Here is a 19230-nt window from a genome sequence, read left to right as displayed (position 1 = left end):
CTGACATTCATTCTCCTTTGCCCAGTCTGACAATCCATCCATCCAAACCATTCTGCAAAATTTTGACATCTGTATTAACTATTGCTCTATTCAACTTTGCATCATCAGCAAATAACTGAACAGTTCCTCTCAGATCCTTTCCTGTATCATTAATGAACAAATTAAACAGTATCAGTCGAAGAACAGAACCCTGCGGCCACTAGTCACAGGCCTTTATTTTGAACTCTACTCCTGAATAAACTACTCTAATATCTCTCCAACCACCATCCTATCTATCTCACCAATCCTATATCTATCCCCATGTGCTGCAGTTTACTGATTAGAATTCGATGTGGTATCATGGAATTCTAAATGACATCTTTGACATGGAAGTTCATGTCAAAGGCCTTTGCAAAATCCAGCAGTATCACTGTAAACCCATTATCTTTATCCAACTCAGCTGTCACCGTATTATCAAACATGAGCAAGTTACTGAGGCATGACCTACCCTTCACAAAACCATGTTGTCCTCCATACAGTATCCCATTTCCATCTATCCGTTCCTGTATTTTGCTCTTGACCTACTTCTCCAGTACTCTGACAACTCCTGATGTGCTGATTGGCCAGTTATTTGCTACATCAGTCTTGAAGCCTCCTTTATGCAATGGAACTATTTTTCCCCTCTTTCTATTCCCTCAGGACTAACCCAGAGCTGAGACTTAGATTAAATAATATGGTCAAGGACACTGACAATTTTCTCACCACTTTACGTAAAACTCCAGCTGGTATATCACCCAATCCCACAGCCGTAATCACATTGAGGTTCTGTAATATGCTATTCACCTCCATTTCATTTCAGTTACTGTATAAGCCTTTGGCTCTCTCATTCCTGCAATATCACCACCTGGGTGATATACTCTTGCAAATTGTTCACTTAGTAAATCCAATATTTAGACTATAATTACTTTCCTACCATCGGCATTCCTTAAAATCATTCTGCCATATATATTCTTTCTTTTACTTGCAGCATATTAAAAGCACTGTTTGGCATTCTCTTTATAGCCTGCATTGTTAACTTTGTTTCATAATCTGCTTTTGTCTTTCTTTCCACACTAGTTACCCTTCTACCTTGTACTGTTCATATGCCTGCAGGTCACCTTTCTCCTTAAATTTCCTCCACAATTTTTTTTTTTTTTTTTTTTTAGCTCCAGCTTGATGACATTCATCCATTTAACTCCAATGTATGCAGTCTGCCATTACCTCCCTCAAACACCCTTGACCACTTCACATGCTATCAACATCCAGCCCTTGCAGCATGCCATGGCACTAATCCAAGCAATCTCCTAAGTTGGTCATACTTACCACCCCTGTAATTGCACATATATCCCTGTCTTAATTGAAAATTTCCACACATTTGGCCACCTCCTAGAACAAGACCATGTGATCACTCTCGTCAGTTGGTGGCACAATTGGTGAGACAGCATACATAACAGCATTAATGTGTGAATGTATTCCATAGGTCAAAAGGCTGAACAAGGTACACATAAAATGGATGAATAATGGGATTAAGCATGAAATGTGGAAGAAGAAGAAGACACTCTGGAGGCAGCACAAGATGAATAATGGTAATAATCAGTTGCATGAAGAGTATAAACAGCAGGCAAGAAGACTACATCAGTTGTATAATAAAATTAGTTTAATCCTTTATCCAAGTGTGAGCAAACAAAGTTTGCGCCTGAAAGTAACTTCAGGACTGGGTTAAGGTGGTACAACACTAGGGCAACTCATTGCAAAGGTGGAGCGAGCTACCAACACTTGCCCTGGTGTTGTACCACCTTAACCCAGTCCTGAAGTTACTTTCAGGCGCAAACTTTGTTTGCTCACACTTGGATAAAGGATTAAACTAATTTTATTATACTCTAACCAAGTGAAAAATAAACTTTCAACATCTTTCTCTAAATCCAGAGTAATTTAATAAAAAAAGGGTGGCACACCATTTGACAACTCCTATAGTTGGAGATGACCTGCTAATGCTTCTGCCTGGTATCTCTACTTAGGCCTGGCTCCCACTGAAGAGACCTCAATTCGCCCCCCAATCGCGGGGGGGGGGTTCTTCAACGTCCAAAAAGACGCCACAGGACGCCTAGTAACGGTGGACTGGAAGTACGGTGGCCGTACCATCCGACTTGCTGCAGTTTACGCCCCGAACAATCCATACCATAGAAGTGGTTTCTTCTCTGCCCTTGAAAACTATTTCCTGGGAGCAGAACACCTAATAGTTGCAGGAGACTGGAACTGTGTGGAAGACACACGTCTAGACAAAATAGGTGGGAACGCAAACAACGGAACTGGCGGCATTGCCGCTTTAAATCGATGCTGTATAAATTTTGACCTCGTCGATATCTGGAGGCGGAATAACCCTGCCAAAGTAGAAACTACGTGGGGCCACGGCCAGATATCGACAAGACTAGACAGGGTGTACGTGTCCCAAAACCTGGAACAATATGTTCAGAGGATACGTCACACCGCAGTGCATAACTTGACAACCGACCACAAGATGGTCATACTAAAAATCACGCTCCCAGAGGTGATGGAAACAGCCAGAGGTCCTTGGAGGCTCCCTCCCACCTTCCCCAGTCTTTTCAGCGACCAGCTACAGAACCTCTGTGACAGATGGACAAACACCAACTGGGACTGGGAAAACTGGCTGACCTTCAAGAGGCAGGCTAGGGAACTGTTCCAAAAATGTGGACGCGAAAGGGCCTACCAAAAACGCAAACGGCTGAGGGATCTCTACAGGGAACTCGGCTGGTACCGGACAAACGAACGGAGTGGAGTTCCCTGCGGAGATCTCATCAGACAAGTAGAAATAGAACTGCAGCAAGAGCGGCAGAGTAGAGTCGAGGACCTCGACTTTCGAACGAGACTCTATCTCAGACATTTGGAAACACCTTCCGCCGCATTCTACAACCAACAACGGGTGGCGGCTAATGATGAGAAAACGATTCACCAGATCGAGAAGGGCCAGATTTTACGCTCAACCCACGAAATACTCCGTCACTTTCATCAGCAGTATATCGGTATCTTCTCTGACCAGCAGGGCACGGATGACTTCGGTGAATGGGACGCAACACGTTTTCCCGATCATCTTAGTGCCCTGCAGGACAGGCCGATAACTGCAGCCGAATTAAAGGCCACATGCAGAATGATGAAAACAAAGAAGACCCCAGGGCCAGACGGACTGGGGATAGAATTCTATAGATCTATCTGGGAATTTGCATTGGCAGCGTTAATAAACATCTTTAACGAATTCCTCACTTCGGGAAACATCCCCGAGGAATTCGTTAAGAGCCACACCATCTTTATCCCCAAGAAAGACCGAGATCGGACTTTGTCGAATAACTGGCGTCCAATCTCCCTAACCAACGTAGACTACAAGATTTTTGCAAAAATTATCTGCACGCGCCTTAAGGGTGGTATCGAAAAAATAATAACAAGCTCACAGGTCTATGGGATCCCTGGTAGATCTATGGAATTCAATCTCTTTTTGTTAAGAGACTTGATCAAACTGGCCAAAGAGAAAAAATACCCCCTGGCACTTCTCTCCACCGACCTGGAGAAAGCGTTTGACAGCGTCAACCACAGGTACTTGCAGAACATCCTACTAAAAACAGGCGTGGGCCCGAGACTTCGGCGTACAATTAAAAACATGTATGCGGAAGCCACGACCCAGCTATCTATTAATGGGTTTCTAACAGAACCAATCCGCATAAAGAGAGGGGTTAGGCAAGGCTGCCCGCTAAGCCCCCTCCTCTTCTCCCTAGTATTAGAACCCCTAATCAAAAGAATTGATAACACCCCCGCAATTAACGGTATTCCACTGCCCCAAGGCTCCAGACAATGCAAAATAGTGGCATATGCAGACGATGTAGTGGCTACACTCAGAGACTCTGAGTCCATCTATATCTATCTGCACACGCTGCAAAAATTCAGCATAGTCAGTGGTCTTCGCGTTAACGCACAAAAAACCAAAATCAAAAGTTTCGGAAATTTCCATAGCACTGGACTTCCCTACGGTTTAACGCTACAGACACAGCCTCTAACTATACTAGGCGTGCCCTTTTCAGACACCCTAGCACTACCAATCCAAAAATTGCAGGAGACAAGCAGGGAAAGGATAAGGCTGTTCAAACCAACCTTCTTCTCCTTTTGTGGCAGAGCGACAGTAATAAAAACAATCGTCACCCCAATGCTGATGCACACTGTCAATATCACAGGCATCACACTGGCACAAGAAAATAAAGTATCAAAAGAACTCCTGGATTTCTTCTGGAATGGGAGAAAACACGAAGTAAAGAAAGAATATCTACAACTCAAACAGGAAGAAGGGGGTTATGCTCTGCCCGATCACAGAAGCTTGCTACAAGCAAACACGTTCAAAACCGTACGGAAGGCCTTAAACTCCAACCACATTTCTGGCCTACTAATTAGATATTTTACAGGACTTTTCCTCCCCCTCTTTGGGATCACGGACTATGCTGGACCCCGCGCAAGGGGGGTGCCCAAGTGGTACCGTACAGTAGTGAAATCGATCACAACACTCAGAGACAGAGGAATAGCAATCCTCACACACAAACCCAAAGCAGTATACTGGGATTTCTTCCAACTTTCCAGGCGTGATACACCCAATCTTAGTACAAATAATGAAATTCTCTTCAGAAACATCAAAAATAGCTGGGGACAGCCTTTTCATCGGGATCTAGCCTGGAGAATAGCCTACGGGCGGCTCCCGGTGAAACAGGTGAAATCCTGGTATGTACCTAACCCGTGCGACCCTTTCTGCGATGTCTGTCGGGACGTGGAAACGGTGGACCACTTCTTTTATTTTTGCCCACCAGCCCAACGCATCTGGCGGAGACTCAGCACAGCATTGGGAATCCCCATGCTGACAGTAGAAGAGGTAATACGACTACAATTCCTGCCACCAGTCAAAAAAACCCAAAAGTTCACTATCTTCCTAATCAATGTACTAAAATATCACATCTGGAAAGTACGGAAAAAATCCCAGGTACGAGACGCAAATTTAATATATGCAAGAATAAGAAAAGGTTTCTTTTTCTACTTACACAAATTTCTTGCACAAGAAAGGCACTTACTAGGAGACTTTAAATTTGTGAATCAATACTGCAAACCACCGATAATATGCTTTCTTATACAGGGACGCATCAAGCCCTGTATATCTCTTTAGAACCCAAAAAAAACCCACCATCCCCCCCCACCCCAGAAAAAAGAATAACCACTCTGTTTCCCCTAGCCACAAAGCTTTCGCTGGCACGGTTTCTTTACTCCAAACAAGGGGGGGAGAGCTGGGAACCCGGGCGGCGAAGGCTTACTGCGAGGCGGTGCCGCTCCTCGTGAGCGGCATCTCCCGGGCCAGTCTCTTCCCCATTCTAAGTCCCAGTGGTACCAGGTATACAAGTTCCTCAGTAAGTTCCTATTCATTCCTACTTACCGGACCTTATGTCCCGTTATTTTAGATTTAAAATAAATATTTAAACAAGTCCTATTATTTACATCCTGTTAAAAAAAAAAAAAAAAAAAAAAAATATATATATATATATATATATATATATATATACCTGGAATAAAAATAAGGATACTATATCTAGTAACATAAAAAGAACCTCCATTAATACTGGAGTAAATCATTACTTTAGATAAAATAATATGAGAACTATAGACAAAAGTCTATGTTTAACCTTTTCTGAACAGGTAAATTGAGATTATATGTTACAGACCAATTAGCCAATAAGGCTAAACAGGTTGACTGAGGCCTCTTTTTACCTCCTACTATCCTACTCTATCTTATATCATACTCCTCTTTTACTGTCTGCTGATCCTCAGCATGCTTTATTCTCCAAAGGCCAATGATGAGAGACATGAACTCCCATTCTACCTCAATAAAGGTCGAAACTAGTCTGGGTAGTGGCCCTTCCCTTAATGCATAACAATAGCCATATCTGCAAGGAGATGTGTTTTGCATTATAGGAGATAGTGAGATAGGAGTGTTGGTAGCTCGCTCCACCTTTGCAACGAGTTGTTCTGGTGTTATACCACCTTAACCCAGTCCTGAAGTTACTTTCAGGCGCAAACTTTGTTTGCTCACACTTGGATAAAGGATTAAACTAATTTTTATTATACTCTAACCAAGTGAAAAATAAACTTTCAACATCTTTCTCTAAATCCACAGTAATTTAATAAATCAGTTGGTAAGGATAGCAGAAGTGCAGTATGAGCAGAAATTAGCAAATCAGGCCCAGAAAAGCCTGGTTGGCTGAGTGGTAAGCGACTCGGATCTCCAGCCAAAAGGCTGCAGGTTCGAATCCTGCCGTGGGCATGGATGTTTGTGATTGTCTGCGAAATTACTGGTGGACAGTAGATGATGGTGGTAGTTGCAGTTCGCTGTAGTTGGTGAATTGAGTGGTGGAGACAGAGTTGTAGAGTGGGTGCCCTCCCTTGATGAGTCTTGGAACTACTTGGAGTGTCACATAACAATAACAAAATTCCTCATGAGTTTTTCCAATATGTGGCAAGTAGAGGGAAGAATGATTATGGTAAGATGCTGTTAATGGATGAAAGTGGGAGAATGATAACTGCTGCTGATGATATAGTTGAGGTGTTTAGTGAGCAGTTCATTTGAGGTGTTTCATCCTCAGTGTGAATTCAGAAACTCAAATGTAGAGAATGAAATGAGAGAAGACTCAATGGTGAGCTAGCAAGAAGTATGAGGAGTTAAGTAAGCTAGATGTCAATAAGGCAATACGATTTGATGACATATCACCACGTGTCTTAAGGGAATGTTCCAAGGAGTTGACATCAGGCTGAGCCTACCTGTTCACTATGAGTCTTGCAACAGCAAAAGCCCCAGAGGAATGGAACAAAAGTAAACTGTTTCACTTCACAAAGGTGGTGGGTGGGTTAAGGCAACAAATTATAGGACAATCTGCATATCTGGAGTTGTACTGAAGGTATTAGAGAGGTTTGTGAGATATAGGATACAAAAGTAGGTTAATTACAGTAGTATTATTTGCTTATCAGAACAGGTTTGCTAAAGGGAGGTCGTGGTTTACAAACTTGCTTATTTACCATAGCAAGGTGCCAAACGTATTGGTCAAGGGAGATGCATATACAGTGGTATACTTAGATTCTGCAAAGGCTTTTGATAGATTTCCACACTACAAGTTGGTCACTAAACTGAAAGCAGATAGGAATGGATGATAGACTAGTGAGTTGGATAGGTGAATGGATATCAGGTAGGTATTAGCAAGTTGTGTATGGGGGCACTAATCTCGAAAGAGGAAAGTCACTAGTGGCGTGCAACAAGGTCAGTTTTGGAACCATTGTAATTTAATTTGTATATCAATCATATTGGGATAGGATTAATATACTGGTGGGAAACAATATGGAAATATCACTTCAATGTTGCCAAGTGTAAGGCTCTGAAATTTGGTAGACAATAGAATGCAAAGTATATACTTGGTGGAGAAAATTTTGAAAGACGTTGAGGACACAAGAGACCTTTGAGCAGTGGTGGACAGGGATCTGAAGGTCAGAGGTCACACTGTACAAGTCGTGAAATCATCACATCAGATTATGGCAACGATGCCTGAGGACTTTAACATGTAGTAACAAAGAGGTGCTGTTCCATTCTAAGGCCTCGATGAGGCATTTTATGGATTATTATGCACATATTTGGAACCCCCTGGTTTTCATGGTGATGAGGATATGTTGGAAAGGGTCCAGAGAAGACTATGGTTTATAACTGGTTTTGGGATGCAAGTACAGACTGAAGGAATGCAGTTTGCAAAGCCTTGGAATAGGAGGTAGAGAGGGAATATGATTGAGACATTTAAGTTGAAAGGGATGTTACCAGGTTAACATGGAAGAAATTTTTTGTAGAATGGGGAGAAGGAGGTAAAACAAGGGGACTTACCTGAAAGTTGTATAAGGAGGGTTTGAGCAGGGACGTAAGTAGTAGGTTCTTTGCATAGAGAGTGGCTGTCGAGTGGAATGTTTTGCCTGACACTGTGATGAATACAGATATATTGAATGATACATTGAGTTTAAAGCATAGTTATGGCCTTTGTGTATAACAGTGTTTGCCTCCAGCAATGAGTCTTTTGACTATGTGAAGGTCTGGTGTTAATAATAAATAATGACAAAAATACTGCATTCATATACACCACTTACTTGAAAACATGTAAGAGAAGGCTTGTTATTTACTCTTTTTTTTCCATTTAAGTCATGTGATTAGTTTGGTACCATCATATCTAGTAGCTGCAAATTTTCTTTTGTAGAAAAAAAAATGTTTTTATGTATGTAGTGTTATCTACAATTTCTATGGTAACTGCAAGTCTCTAGATTTATCCATTAAAAAAAAGTTGCTATCAGAACTAGTGATCTATGCCCTCACCTTAATTCTCACTAAAATAATTTTGAAACTCATTACGAGCTAACATTATCACCACATGGAAGCCCATATAATCAGCAACCACCTACAAATATACTATTCTGACCTGTATTACCTATTTCTGAACATGTATGATGTAAAGATTTGGAGCAATATTTGTAAGAAATACCATATGAGGGAAGATGTGAAAGAGTTACTGAATGAAGCAAAAAAAAAAAAAAAAAGAATGAGAAGGTGAAGTTTGTGAGACTATTGCCATTGTATGACATAGGTGAACTGAGGAGGGCAATGATAGCTAATGAATCAAAATGCAGGTTGGGCAGAAGGAGTGATGTAGATCTTGTGGACCAGAATTTGATGGATAGAAAAATTTGTACAATTCTGATGGACTGCACTTAAATGGATTCAAAGTTAGGTGTCAAGAGAGAGAGAGATAGAGTGCTTTGTTCACTGAGAGTGCAGAAGTGGAATGTCAGGAAAACTAAAGAAATCAGTGTGGATGCAAATGAGTATGTGAAGGCACCCATCAACCGAATGAGTGTGTGTGTGTGAAAAAAAAAAAAAAGAAAGAAAGAAAAGTGGAATCTAGTCTCTTGGGCAACAACATTGAATTCAATGGTCATTTCAGGATAAAAAGGTGGTTGAGGCCTAAGGGGATGTTACAGTTTCTATATACTCCAGGAATAAGGAGGAGTTTTTGACATAAAAGCAAGAATAGCGATGGGAAGAGATGCCTTTAATAGAAAAGGAATTTATTCATTAGTAAAATGGACAGAAACCTAAAGAAAAGACTAATAAAATGTTATGTGTGGAGTGTTGTCCTCTGTACAGCTGAAACTTGGACATTGAAGAAAGAAATTAAGATTTTGGAAAGCTTTGAGATGTGGGTTATTTGGAGAAGGATGGAAAAAAATCAAAATGGACAGATAAAATAACTAATGAAGAGGTCTTAAAAAGAGTAGAAGAAAGAAGTATGTTAAAGAGGATAAAAATAAGAAAGGGAAACTGGATCAGACATATTCTGAGAGGAAATGGAATCAGATGCCATTGAAGGAAAAATAGACGGAAAAAGACCCAGAGGAAGAGTAAGGAAAACAATGCTTGGCATGCTGAATGGAAACAGGTACACAACGTTGAAAGAGAAGGCTCAGAACAGAAGAGTGGAAGGAAAGTTTTTGCTACTAAGAGAAGAACCTGCTCAATTGCAGAATATACTTAAGTGCAACCTTGCCAAAAATTATGGTGAGACTTGGCTACAGGGATAGAATGTGATGGATTTAGTACTTTCAGGTAGGATAGAGTTAACAGGATGGGGGGGGGGGGTACTGCTGATAATAGCAGATGAATTGCAGCTAACAAGAGCAGGAGTCAGTTGGGTAGATGGCAGTTCTTTTGAGCCAATATGGTATGAGATTAAAGATATCTGGACAAAATATAAAATTGGTTGCTGGTATAGGCCATGGGGGTGCCATATATTATGTGGAAGATATGCATCAGCAGATATGAGTACAAATTGAAATTGGAAAGAGGAAATATCGCATGGCAGAAAGGAAATGAAATTTATACACTTAGTGAGAGATAATTACTTGAAGCAGAATGTGATAGAAGTGTTATAAGATTAAAAGATGTGACCATAACTAAGGTTGGCTATATGGCCTCCAGGATTAGGGAAAGTGATCATGTGGTCTTGACTACTAATAGTAATATGTGCAAGTCCCTATATACATTTCCAAGGCATCTGAATGAGTATGGCCAAGCCTACTTAGCAACCTACTATATCTGCTTTTCTAGACATTTCCAAGGGATTTGAATGCCACAGAATCCTTAAGTTCTTGCAACTTCTCAGAAAACAAAACAAAACAAAAAAAAAAAAAAGATGTCACCTCACAAAGTCAAATTTCTTTTTTGAACTGACATTCGACTTCTTGCCTCTCCTGCAGAGGCGTAGCTAGGGAGGGACGGAGGGGACAGCACTTTGAACCTTTTTGAACTTTTGCACTTAATTCTAAAATACAGTCTTGAGAACTCATTTCCAATATTGTAATACTACTGCAAATTTTCCTCACAATTGCTGTAAATATTGCTAGTTGTGAGAGGAGTTTTGCTAAATAAAATAGATTAAGAATTACCTACATTATTATGAAATAGACTTTGCCAATGTCATCGACAATTTTGCTAACAGAAAAGCAACAAAAAAAACATTTTAGGATGTTGAAATTAAAGTTTTACTTCAAAAATAAACAGTGTTTTAATTTATTTCCCTAAACATCTTTTGACTTTTTGTAGTATTTTTGATGTGTGTTGAGAGGGGCAGCAAACTCAGGGACTGCCCCAGGTGGCAAAAAGCTCTAGCTACACCACTGCTCTCCTGGCACAAACATATAGCCTTGAAATGTTTGGCACTCTTTTCCACTGAAGAAGTTACTTTTCATCCATACAGCAGTTAATCCTATGAAAATCTGTATCAACACAACTTTAGAATACTTTTCTCTTGAGTGGCATAACACCCAAAATCTCTCTAAAAAAACTTTCACAATCCAACTACAAACTTACAGAATAGAATCAATTTTTACTTACTTTTCATTCACTTCCATTCTTTGAAATAACATCTTTATTTCAAAAAAAAAAAAAACATCAATAAATCCCCCACTCTGCTTTTTTTTTTTTTTTCAAGCTTTACAAAGGATGATACCATTACTCATGAATAACTAACAAAACTTTTTTTCATATTTTGTAGATAAAGTGATTGTACAAATTATTGTACAGTCTCATTTATATTATTATAATAAAGGACTAACTTGTGACATCTAATATGCAATTCAAACTTCCACAACAATGAGGATATGATTTATTGCATTACAAAATGATGCAAAAGGTAATTACTAATGCCTTAGTAAGAATAAAAACAAAAATACCACATAAATTATCTCCTCTTTTTGCTTCCTTTTTAATTTTCATGCAACCACTATTATGCAGTACTCAAGTTTCCTTCCTGTTATTGCTACATTTCATGTTACAAATTAAAGCTATGCTTTAAAGCACAACCACATTATTACTGCATCTTCTTGACCCATATAAACTTCCTTCCATACTGTAATACAGAAATATAAACCTCGATTCCAAAATGCTTAAGCAATTGAAATGAAATGATATGAAAATTTCAATTCCTAAAAGTAATGTCTTTACTGGAAAATTCCCAGTTACAACCAAAATTGTTGTGCTGATAACTGCGTTCTTCAGCAATGTCACAGTTTTAACTTGTTAAGGATACAAGTTAAATTTAATGATATTGATAAAGAAAAAAATGAATAGATTTTAAAACATACTCATATGGTCTGACATCTAAGACCATAAGAAGACAATATGAGGATAAAACAATAAACAAAATTCTATAAAGTAAACCTAACAGCTGTATGCATGGATCAGAACATAGATCTAAACAAAATATAATTTATGATTCAGAGGGAAGAAAGCATTTCTGCAAGGTGGACAATTTTTTTTTTTTTTTTGGCTATGCTAATGTAGCAATATCTATTAATTATGCAGCAGAAAGTTACTACATCATTGTAGTTTATGTGATGTGCGTTGCTTGCTAACAAAATTATTATTATTATTATTACTACGGGCTACTCCAGGGAGTCCTTAGACTCATCGAGGGAGGCCCTAAACATCATGTTCACACAACTGTTCAACATTCTCACAGTATCTATCATACCTTGCCTTGAACTCGCTCACTGTCATGGCACCCACAACAGACTCTGGCAGCTTATTCCACTCATTTACCACTCTAAAAGTAAAGAACCCAGCTCTAACACCCCTGCTAACCACGCTCTTTCCCAGCTTCCATGGGTGTCCCCTAGTTCTCCCACCACCAGTCCTGATCTCAAAAATATCATCTGAATTAATCCTATAGAATCCTTTTAGCAATTTGAATGTCTCAATCATATCTCCCCTTTTCTGCCTATCAACTAGTTTCTGCAACCCACAAATCTTCAACCTGTTCTCATATGGTTCATTCCATAGACCTGCTATCATCTTAGTCACTCACCTCTGGATCCTCTCCACCTCCTCCCCATCAAGAAGGAACCGAGGTGACCAAATCTGGGCACAGTAGTCGAGATGAGGTCTTATCAGGGCTCGGTACAGAGGTACAATAACTTGCTTGTCTCTGCTTGTCAAGGTATTTTTCAACAACCAAGTGAGTTGATGAGCTGATTTAGCTACTTTCGCAATGTGCCCATTAAACTTCATCTCCCTATCCACCAACACTCCCAAGTCCCTGGCCTCATCAATCTCTTGGAGTACAGTTCCACCAATGTGGTATACTGCTGCTAATCTTTTCACTCCGAAATGCATAACCTTACATTTTGTCACATTAAATTGACATCCATTCTCCTTAGTCCAGAACTCCAATCGATCTAAGTCGTCTTGCAAGACTTTGACATCTTCTGCATTCACTATCGCCCTACCCAACTTTGCATCATCAGCGAACAAATGAACTGTCTCACTTAGACCCTTCCCTATATCGTTGATGAACAGATTAAACAGCAGTGGTCCAAGAACAGAACCCTGTGGCACACCACTAGTCACAGGCCGTCTTTTGAACTCTACTCCTGAATAAACTACTCTTTGATATCTCTCCATCAACCACCCAGCTATCCATCTCACCAACCCTATATCCATTCCCATATGTTGTAGTTTACGGATTAGAATTCCATGTGGTATCCTGTCAAACGCCTTTGCCAGGTCCAGCAGTATCACTGTAAACCCATTTCCCTTATCCAGTTCAGCCGTCACCTTGTTATAAAACTTGAGCAAGTTACTGAGGCATGATCTACCCTTCACAAAGCCATGCTGTCCTCTGTACAGTATCTCATTTTCATCAATCCATTCCTGTATTTTTCCCTTGACTACTTTCTCCAAGACCTTGACAACGACTCCTGATATGCTGATCGGTCGGTAATTTGCAACCATAGTCTTGGATCCTCCTTTATGCAGTGAAACTATTTTCCCCTCTTTCCATGTCTTCGGGACTAAGCCAGACCTGAGACTCAGATTAAACAACATGGTCAAGGGCACTGATAATTCCTTAGCCGCTTCATGCAAGACCCGTGCCGGTATACCATCCAATCCCACAGATGTATTCACATTAAGGTTCTGTAATAGACTATTCACCTCCACTTCATTCATCACAATTCCCGTATAAACTAATGGTTCCTTCATTTTTTCGTCACCACTTGAATGATATACTTTTGCAAAGTGCACGCTCAGTAACTCCACTATATCGACTGGTTCAGTGAACTCTTTACCATCGTCATTCCTTAAAATCATTTTGCCATGTACAGTTTTTTTCTTGCTTGCAGCATATTGAAAGAACTGTTTGGGATTCTCTTTTGCTTGCATAGCTAGTTTCCTTTCATAATCGGCTTTTGCTGTTTTTACCACACTCGTTACCCTTCTGGCCTGCACTTTATACCGTTCGTGTGCCTGCAGGTCACCCCTTTCTTTAAATTCTCTCCATAGTTGTTTCTTTTTTTGCAGCTCAAGCTTAATGGTTATTCATCCATTTAACCCCTACTTGTTTCACTATTCGGACCTTAGGTATACAATCAGCCATAACCTCCTGTAAATGCTCTTTGACCACTTCCCATGCTTTATCGACGTTCAGCCCTTGCAGTTGTACATGCCATGGCACTGATCCAAGCAATCTCCTAAGCTTGTCATACTTGCCTGCACGGTAATTCCACATATACCCTGTCTTAATCACAAATTGCACACCTTTAGCCACCTCCCAGGTCAAGACCTTATGATCACTCTCACCAATAGGTGGCAACATGGTCATATTCATTACAGTCAAATTCGCAGATGCTATTACCAGGTCAAGCACTCTCAAACCCCTAGTATTTTCAATTACACGCTGTCTCAGTTAGTTATCCCTTAATAATTGAATAAAATCCATTTCCTTCCTCACATGTGTCCTCTGTGAATAATACACAATATTTCTCTGAACACTACAAAATATGGAGAGGAAGAAAGAGTACAGATCATACTAATCCTATATATTTTATAACACAATTTCCAAAATAATGCAGATAACAGAGGAGGTGTTTTGGAGGGTTTTCAAATAAGAGATTCCATAAACAATTTTTATTAGTCTATCAAATTTGACTAAATGGAAAGTTGCAATGATCTGAACCACAAAGTAAGCAACTATGACAATACTATACTCAGATCGTCAGATTTCAGGAATCCACCCAAGAACTTTAATAACATATAAAAGTCATAGCCATCAAATTCCTGACATATACCCTCAGGGGATGTACAGAATCTTATGAAGAATACTACAATTTTCTTCTAGATTAGCCTGTATCTGTCAACATTCCAATATTAACACATCCTTATATTTCTGTCTTCTAAGGCACTTCTTATTGTATCAATCAACCTACATTAATCTTGGTCTTTTTCATGCCATTCTGGCAAAGAACACTTGTTTAGTTAATCTTTTCATTTCCAATCTGTTTAAGTGATCATACCACCTGAGATTAGCTCTACTAACAGATTCCTGAATGTTAACAATGCCAAGTTCTTTCCTAAATAGCCTTGTTCTTAATATGATACTGCTGTTGAGACTTGTTTAGTCTACTAATCTTTCTCAGGACTCTCAGATCCATAAGTTAAAATTGGTTTGAACGCTGTCTTGTATACAGCTAGTTTAGTGTTTTGACTAATCTCTCGTATTCCATATAAATTTATTCAGTTGACTTCCTGTCATACCAGCATTGCTAATTCTGCTGACTATTTCTTTTTAATTTTATTTAATTTGCCATCTTCTAAAAATTATGCCTAAATATCTGAAATATTGTGCTTGTTCTGTAGGTTCTCTATTCAGGATGGTTGATAGATTCGTTGTTTCTGCCTATTTTTATTGTCTTTGTATTTTTAATGCAGATTTTCATATAAAATTTATTACAGCAGTTATTCAATTTGGTCAAGGAATCCTGCAATCTTATCCTGGATTTATTTAAAAGTATAACATCATCTGCATAAAGTAACGAGCTGAGATTAACATCTCCAGTTTTGATATTAGGTTTAATACACTCTCCATCATAATGTGATCCATATAGATGATGAATAACAGTGGAGATAATGTACATCCTTGTCGCACACTTGACTTAGCATCAAACCATCTTTCTATACCCCTTTAATTTTAACTGCTGACAACTCGAATAGGGACTATGTATTGCTTGATATAATGTTCCATTTACACCAGATAACTGGAGCATTTTGAATAGCTTTCCTCTTGGCACCTTCCCATACGCCTTTTCCAGATCTACAAAACTTAAATACAGATTCTTGCTATATTCCCATGATTTCTAAATATCCATCTTAAAGTGAAAATCTGATCCTGACAACCTCTGTTTGGCCTGAACCCAGCTTGTTCTTCTCCAAGCTATTCCTTCACAATTTTTCTTAGCCATTTCTCAAGAATACTTGCATAAATCTTACCAGGAACACTCAGAGAAATTCCTAGGTAATTCTCACATTCAGCTTTATTCCCCCTTCTTTTTTTTTAATATATATATATATATATATATATATATATATGTATATATATATTAAAAGTATATATATATATATATATATTAGGGTTACCACGTAATTTTATAATAAACTTGGTTATTTTACTCCTAATCCCAAGTAAGCAAACAGTTAAGTTTGCGCCTGAAATGTAGTTCAAGTCTAAAGTTGGTGCAACACCAGGGCAATTCATTGTAAAGGTGGGTAAAGCTCTGATCACTATTCTTAGTATTTTCCATAATGTAAAGCACATCTCACTAAGAGATGTATACTGCAATACATTATGGGTGGTGTCACTATCCAGACTGGTTTCAACCTTTTTTGAGGTCTCCTCAGTGAGTAGCCTAAATACCAAGGTTTTAGTAATACAGAGCCTTATCAACTTTACCTGTACGAGTTGCTACAAGGTGTTTTTATTTTAAATAATCTCTAGAGGAGATAGATGTAAATAAGTTTTTTTACCTTGGGAATAATGTATATTAGAGTTACCAAGTAATTTTATAATAAACTTGGTTATTTTACTCCTAATCCCAAGTAAGCAAACAGTTAAGTTTGCACCTGAAAAAAAAAAATAAAATTCAATTAAAAAAATATATATATATATATATATATACATACACAACCCTCTGACCAGGCCTTATGAATTATGCAGTACAGCCACTGAAAAACTTTTATACCTCCATATTTGAGCATTTCTGGTCAAATATCATCTACTCCAATTGCCTCTCCACATTTCAGGTTTGTGATAACTTTATATTTCGGATGACATTCCTGTTGAGTGTTTTCTACATCTATGCTGTCACTGCTCATCTCATTTAGCAATCTTTCAAAGTAATTACTCCATAAATCAAGAATATCACCATATATCAAGAATATATATAAAAGTGTGCCATCTAAAAATGGGGACTTAATATTACAAGGTAACAAAGAAATTTATCATGATTCAGTGATCAATATTTCTATCAGGACTGCTATAGACATTTCAAGCTCATTTGAGCAGACATGTTCTATGGTACCAACAACAGTGTTTTGCAAAATGTTCTAATAGTAAAATAAATAAAACGTGAAGTGGAAGCAACGATTCATGGAAACATAAATAAAGATAATAATACACAGAAATTGTTAGTGGCATACAACATTCAGAAACAGAATTGTTTCTGAATGTTGTATGCTCCTGGAAGAAGTAAAGAAATGAGTAAATGAGAAATCAGTAAAGAAATGAGAAGACCTTTTGATGGTGGGCGGTGAATAAGTGAAATACATTGGCAGAACCATACAAAAAATGCTAACTGCATGTTTTGGGATCTATTGAGTTTGGCATCACCAAATGAGTCCTGTGACTACATGGAGGCATGAAAAGGATGCAACTTCACCGAGAGGGGGGAGAGATCCTATGTTCTGCGCAGCCCATTCAGTGCACAAGGTGTATATTTTTGCCCCACTTATTTTCAGTAAGGATTTTATCATCATTTATAACTGATAGATCATCATTTTGATCAGTTTCTCGCATCCTATTTTTAACGTATTTATCAACTAAAAATTCAACTTCCAAACGATACTGATGATAAAAACCAACGCCACGTACAGATCTAGTTTTCTAAAGTGGCAGAATTTTTCTACATTGTTTTCATCTGAGTATTCATTTTTATCTACCTGGTTATTATCCTTTTAAGGCGCAAGATCTCAATACAGAGTCGTTTTTTTTTTTTAATGTAATCTTGCTCTGAATATCTATTTTTAAAACCACTGCACAAAAGTAAATAAACATACACTTAAATATGAAATACACTAAACCGCTTACCTACACCGATACTGCTAAACTGCGATAAAAAAGAAAGAAATAACCTGTGTCCGAAATATACAGAACATATACACGGAAAGACTGGCTAACACGCTAACCGAGATCAACCGCTTATCATCACGCACCCCTGCGCACAGTAGAATAATCTAACAGCCTCCACATTGAGGACACGAGAAATCCAGAAAAAAAAAAAAAAAAAAAAAAAATCTGTTATAGCTTCTTGAAAAACAGTCTACAAAATCAATGAATAACATCTTGTACTCTCTCTATATATATTTATTTATTTTTTCAAAAGTCACACCCATACACATTTTTTTCTTTTTTTCAAAAGTCTCCCTCACACACATGTATATGTCGGCATGTTTGGCCGACTGGTTAGCGTATCCGCTTTCCAAACAAGAGGTAAAACTGTCTACATCTATCTCTCATCCTGAGATTTTTATTTAATAAGGTCAAATCACCTTATGGTAACTTGTTTTGGTAAAATACTTATAAGCTCTGTATTACCTAACCTTGGTATTTCTAAGCCTGGCTCCCACTGATGAGACCTCAATAAAGGTCGAAACCGGTCTGGGTAGTGGCCCCTTGCCTTTAATGCATAGCATCCATACATCTCCTCAAGGAGATGTGCTTTGCATTAAGGGTAAATATTAAGAATAGTGAACAGAGCTTATGCCACCTTTACCACGAGTTGCCTAAGGCTTGCACTGCTTTGCGGGTCTTTTTAGCGCGGTCTTTAATTTTAGAAACAGCCAGAAATAACAGGGAGCTAAGTCGGGTGAATAATCAGGATAACCTAATTCAGTAATCGATTTTTTGGCCAGAAATTCTTACACGACAGCTCACTATGGCTTAGTGCATTGTTGTGATGGATGATCCACTTGTCAGGCCACAATTCAGAACAGAATCTCGTAATCTTTTCAGCACCTTTAAATAGTATTGCTGGTTGACCGTTTGTCCCTGTTCAATGAGTTCATAGTGGACTATCTCTTTGTGATCAAAGAAACACACTAGCATGGTCTTTAACTGCGAACGTGACATTCGTGCTATTTTTGGACGTGGAGAACTCGGGTTTTTCAACTGCATGCTCTGTGTTTTGTTTCGGGATTGTCCTGGGAGCGCCAGGTTTCGTTACCCGTAACTACTCTCGGAAGAATTGGGTATGCGAAAGAACTCTTTCGCATACCCAATTCTTCAGTTAAAATTACCCTGACTGTTTCTCGATTCATTTGCAATTCATCAGCCATCAATCGCACACGTGTCAGACCGTACCAAATCTCGCACTCTGTTCACATTTGCGTCCGTCATTTTTGTTTTTGGCTGCCCATTCCTGGGATCGTCGTTCACATCTTTTTGCCCTCCTTTGAATATTTTATGCCACTCAAAGACACTTGACTTTTTC

The 19230-nt window shown here is 38.8% G+C and overlaps 1 protein-coding gene across 1 annotated transcript in view; it reads right to left on the bottom strand.

The window, feature by feature from the left end:
* Positions 1-17957, bottom strand: part of LOC150095853 (voltage-dependent anion-selective channel-like) — a 187924-nt gene extending 169967 nt beyond the window's left edge. Inside the window, exon 1 of the mRNA XM_090408845.1 lies at positions 17829-17957. The gene's annotated coding sequence lies outside the window, so the exon portion shown is untranslated. The remainder of the gene's footprint in view (positions 1-17828) is intronic.
* Positions 17958-19230: the final 1273 nt, after the last annotated feature.

The sequence above is a fragment of the Typopeltis vanoorti genome, chromosome 19, assembly GCF_054136105.1.
Source record: "Typopeltis vanoorti isolate ZY-2024b chromosome 19, IOZ_Tvanoo_1.0, whole genome shotgun sequence".
Taxonomy (NCBI): domain Eukaryota; kingdom Metazoa; phylum Arthropoda; class Arachnida; order Uropygi; family Thelyphonidae; genus Typopeltis; species Typopeltis vanoorti.
Note: the sequence above shows the minus strand (reverse complement) of the source record. Positions and strands in the feature narration are given on the sequence as shown.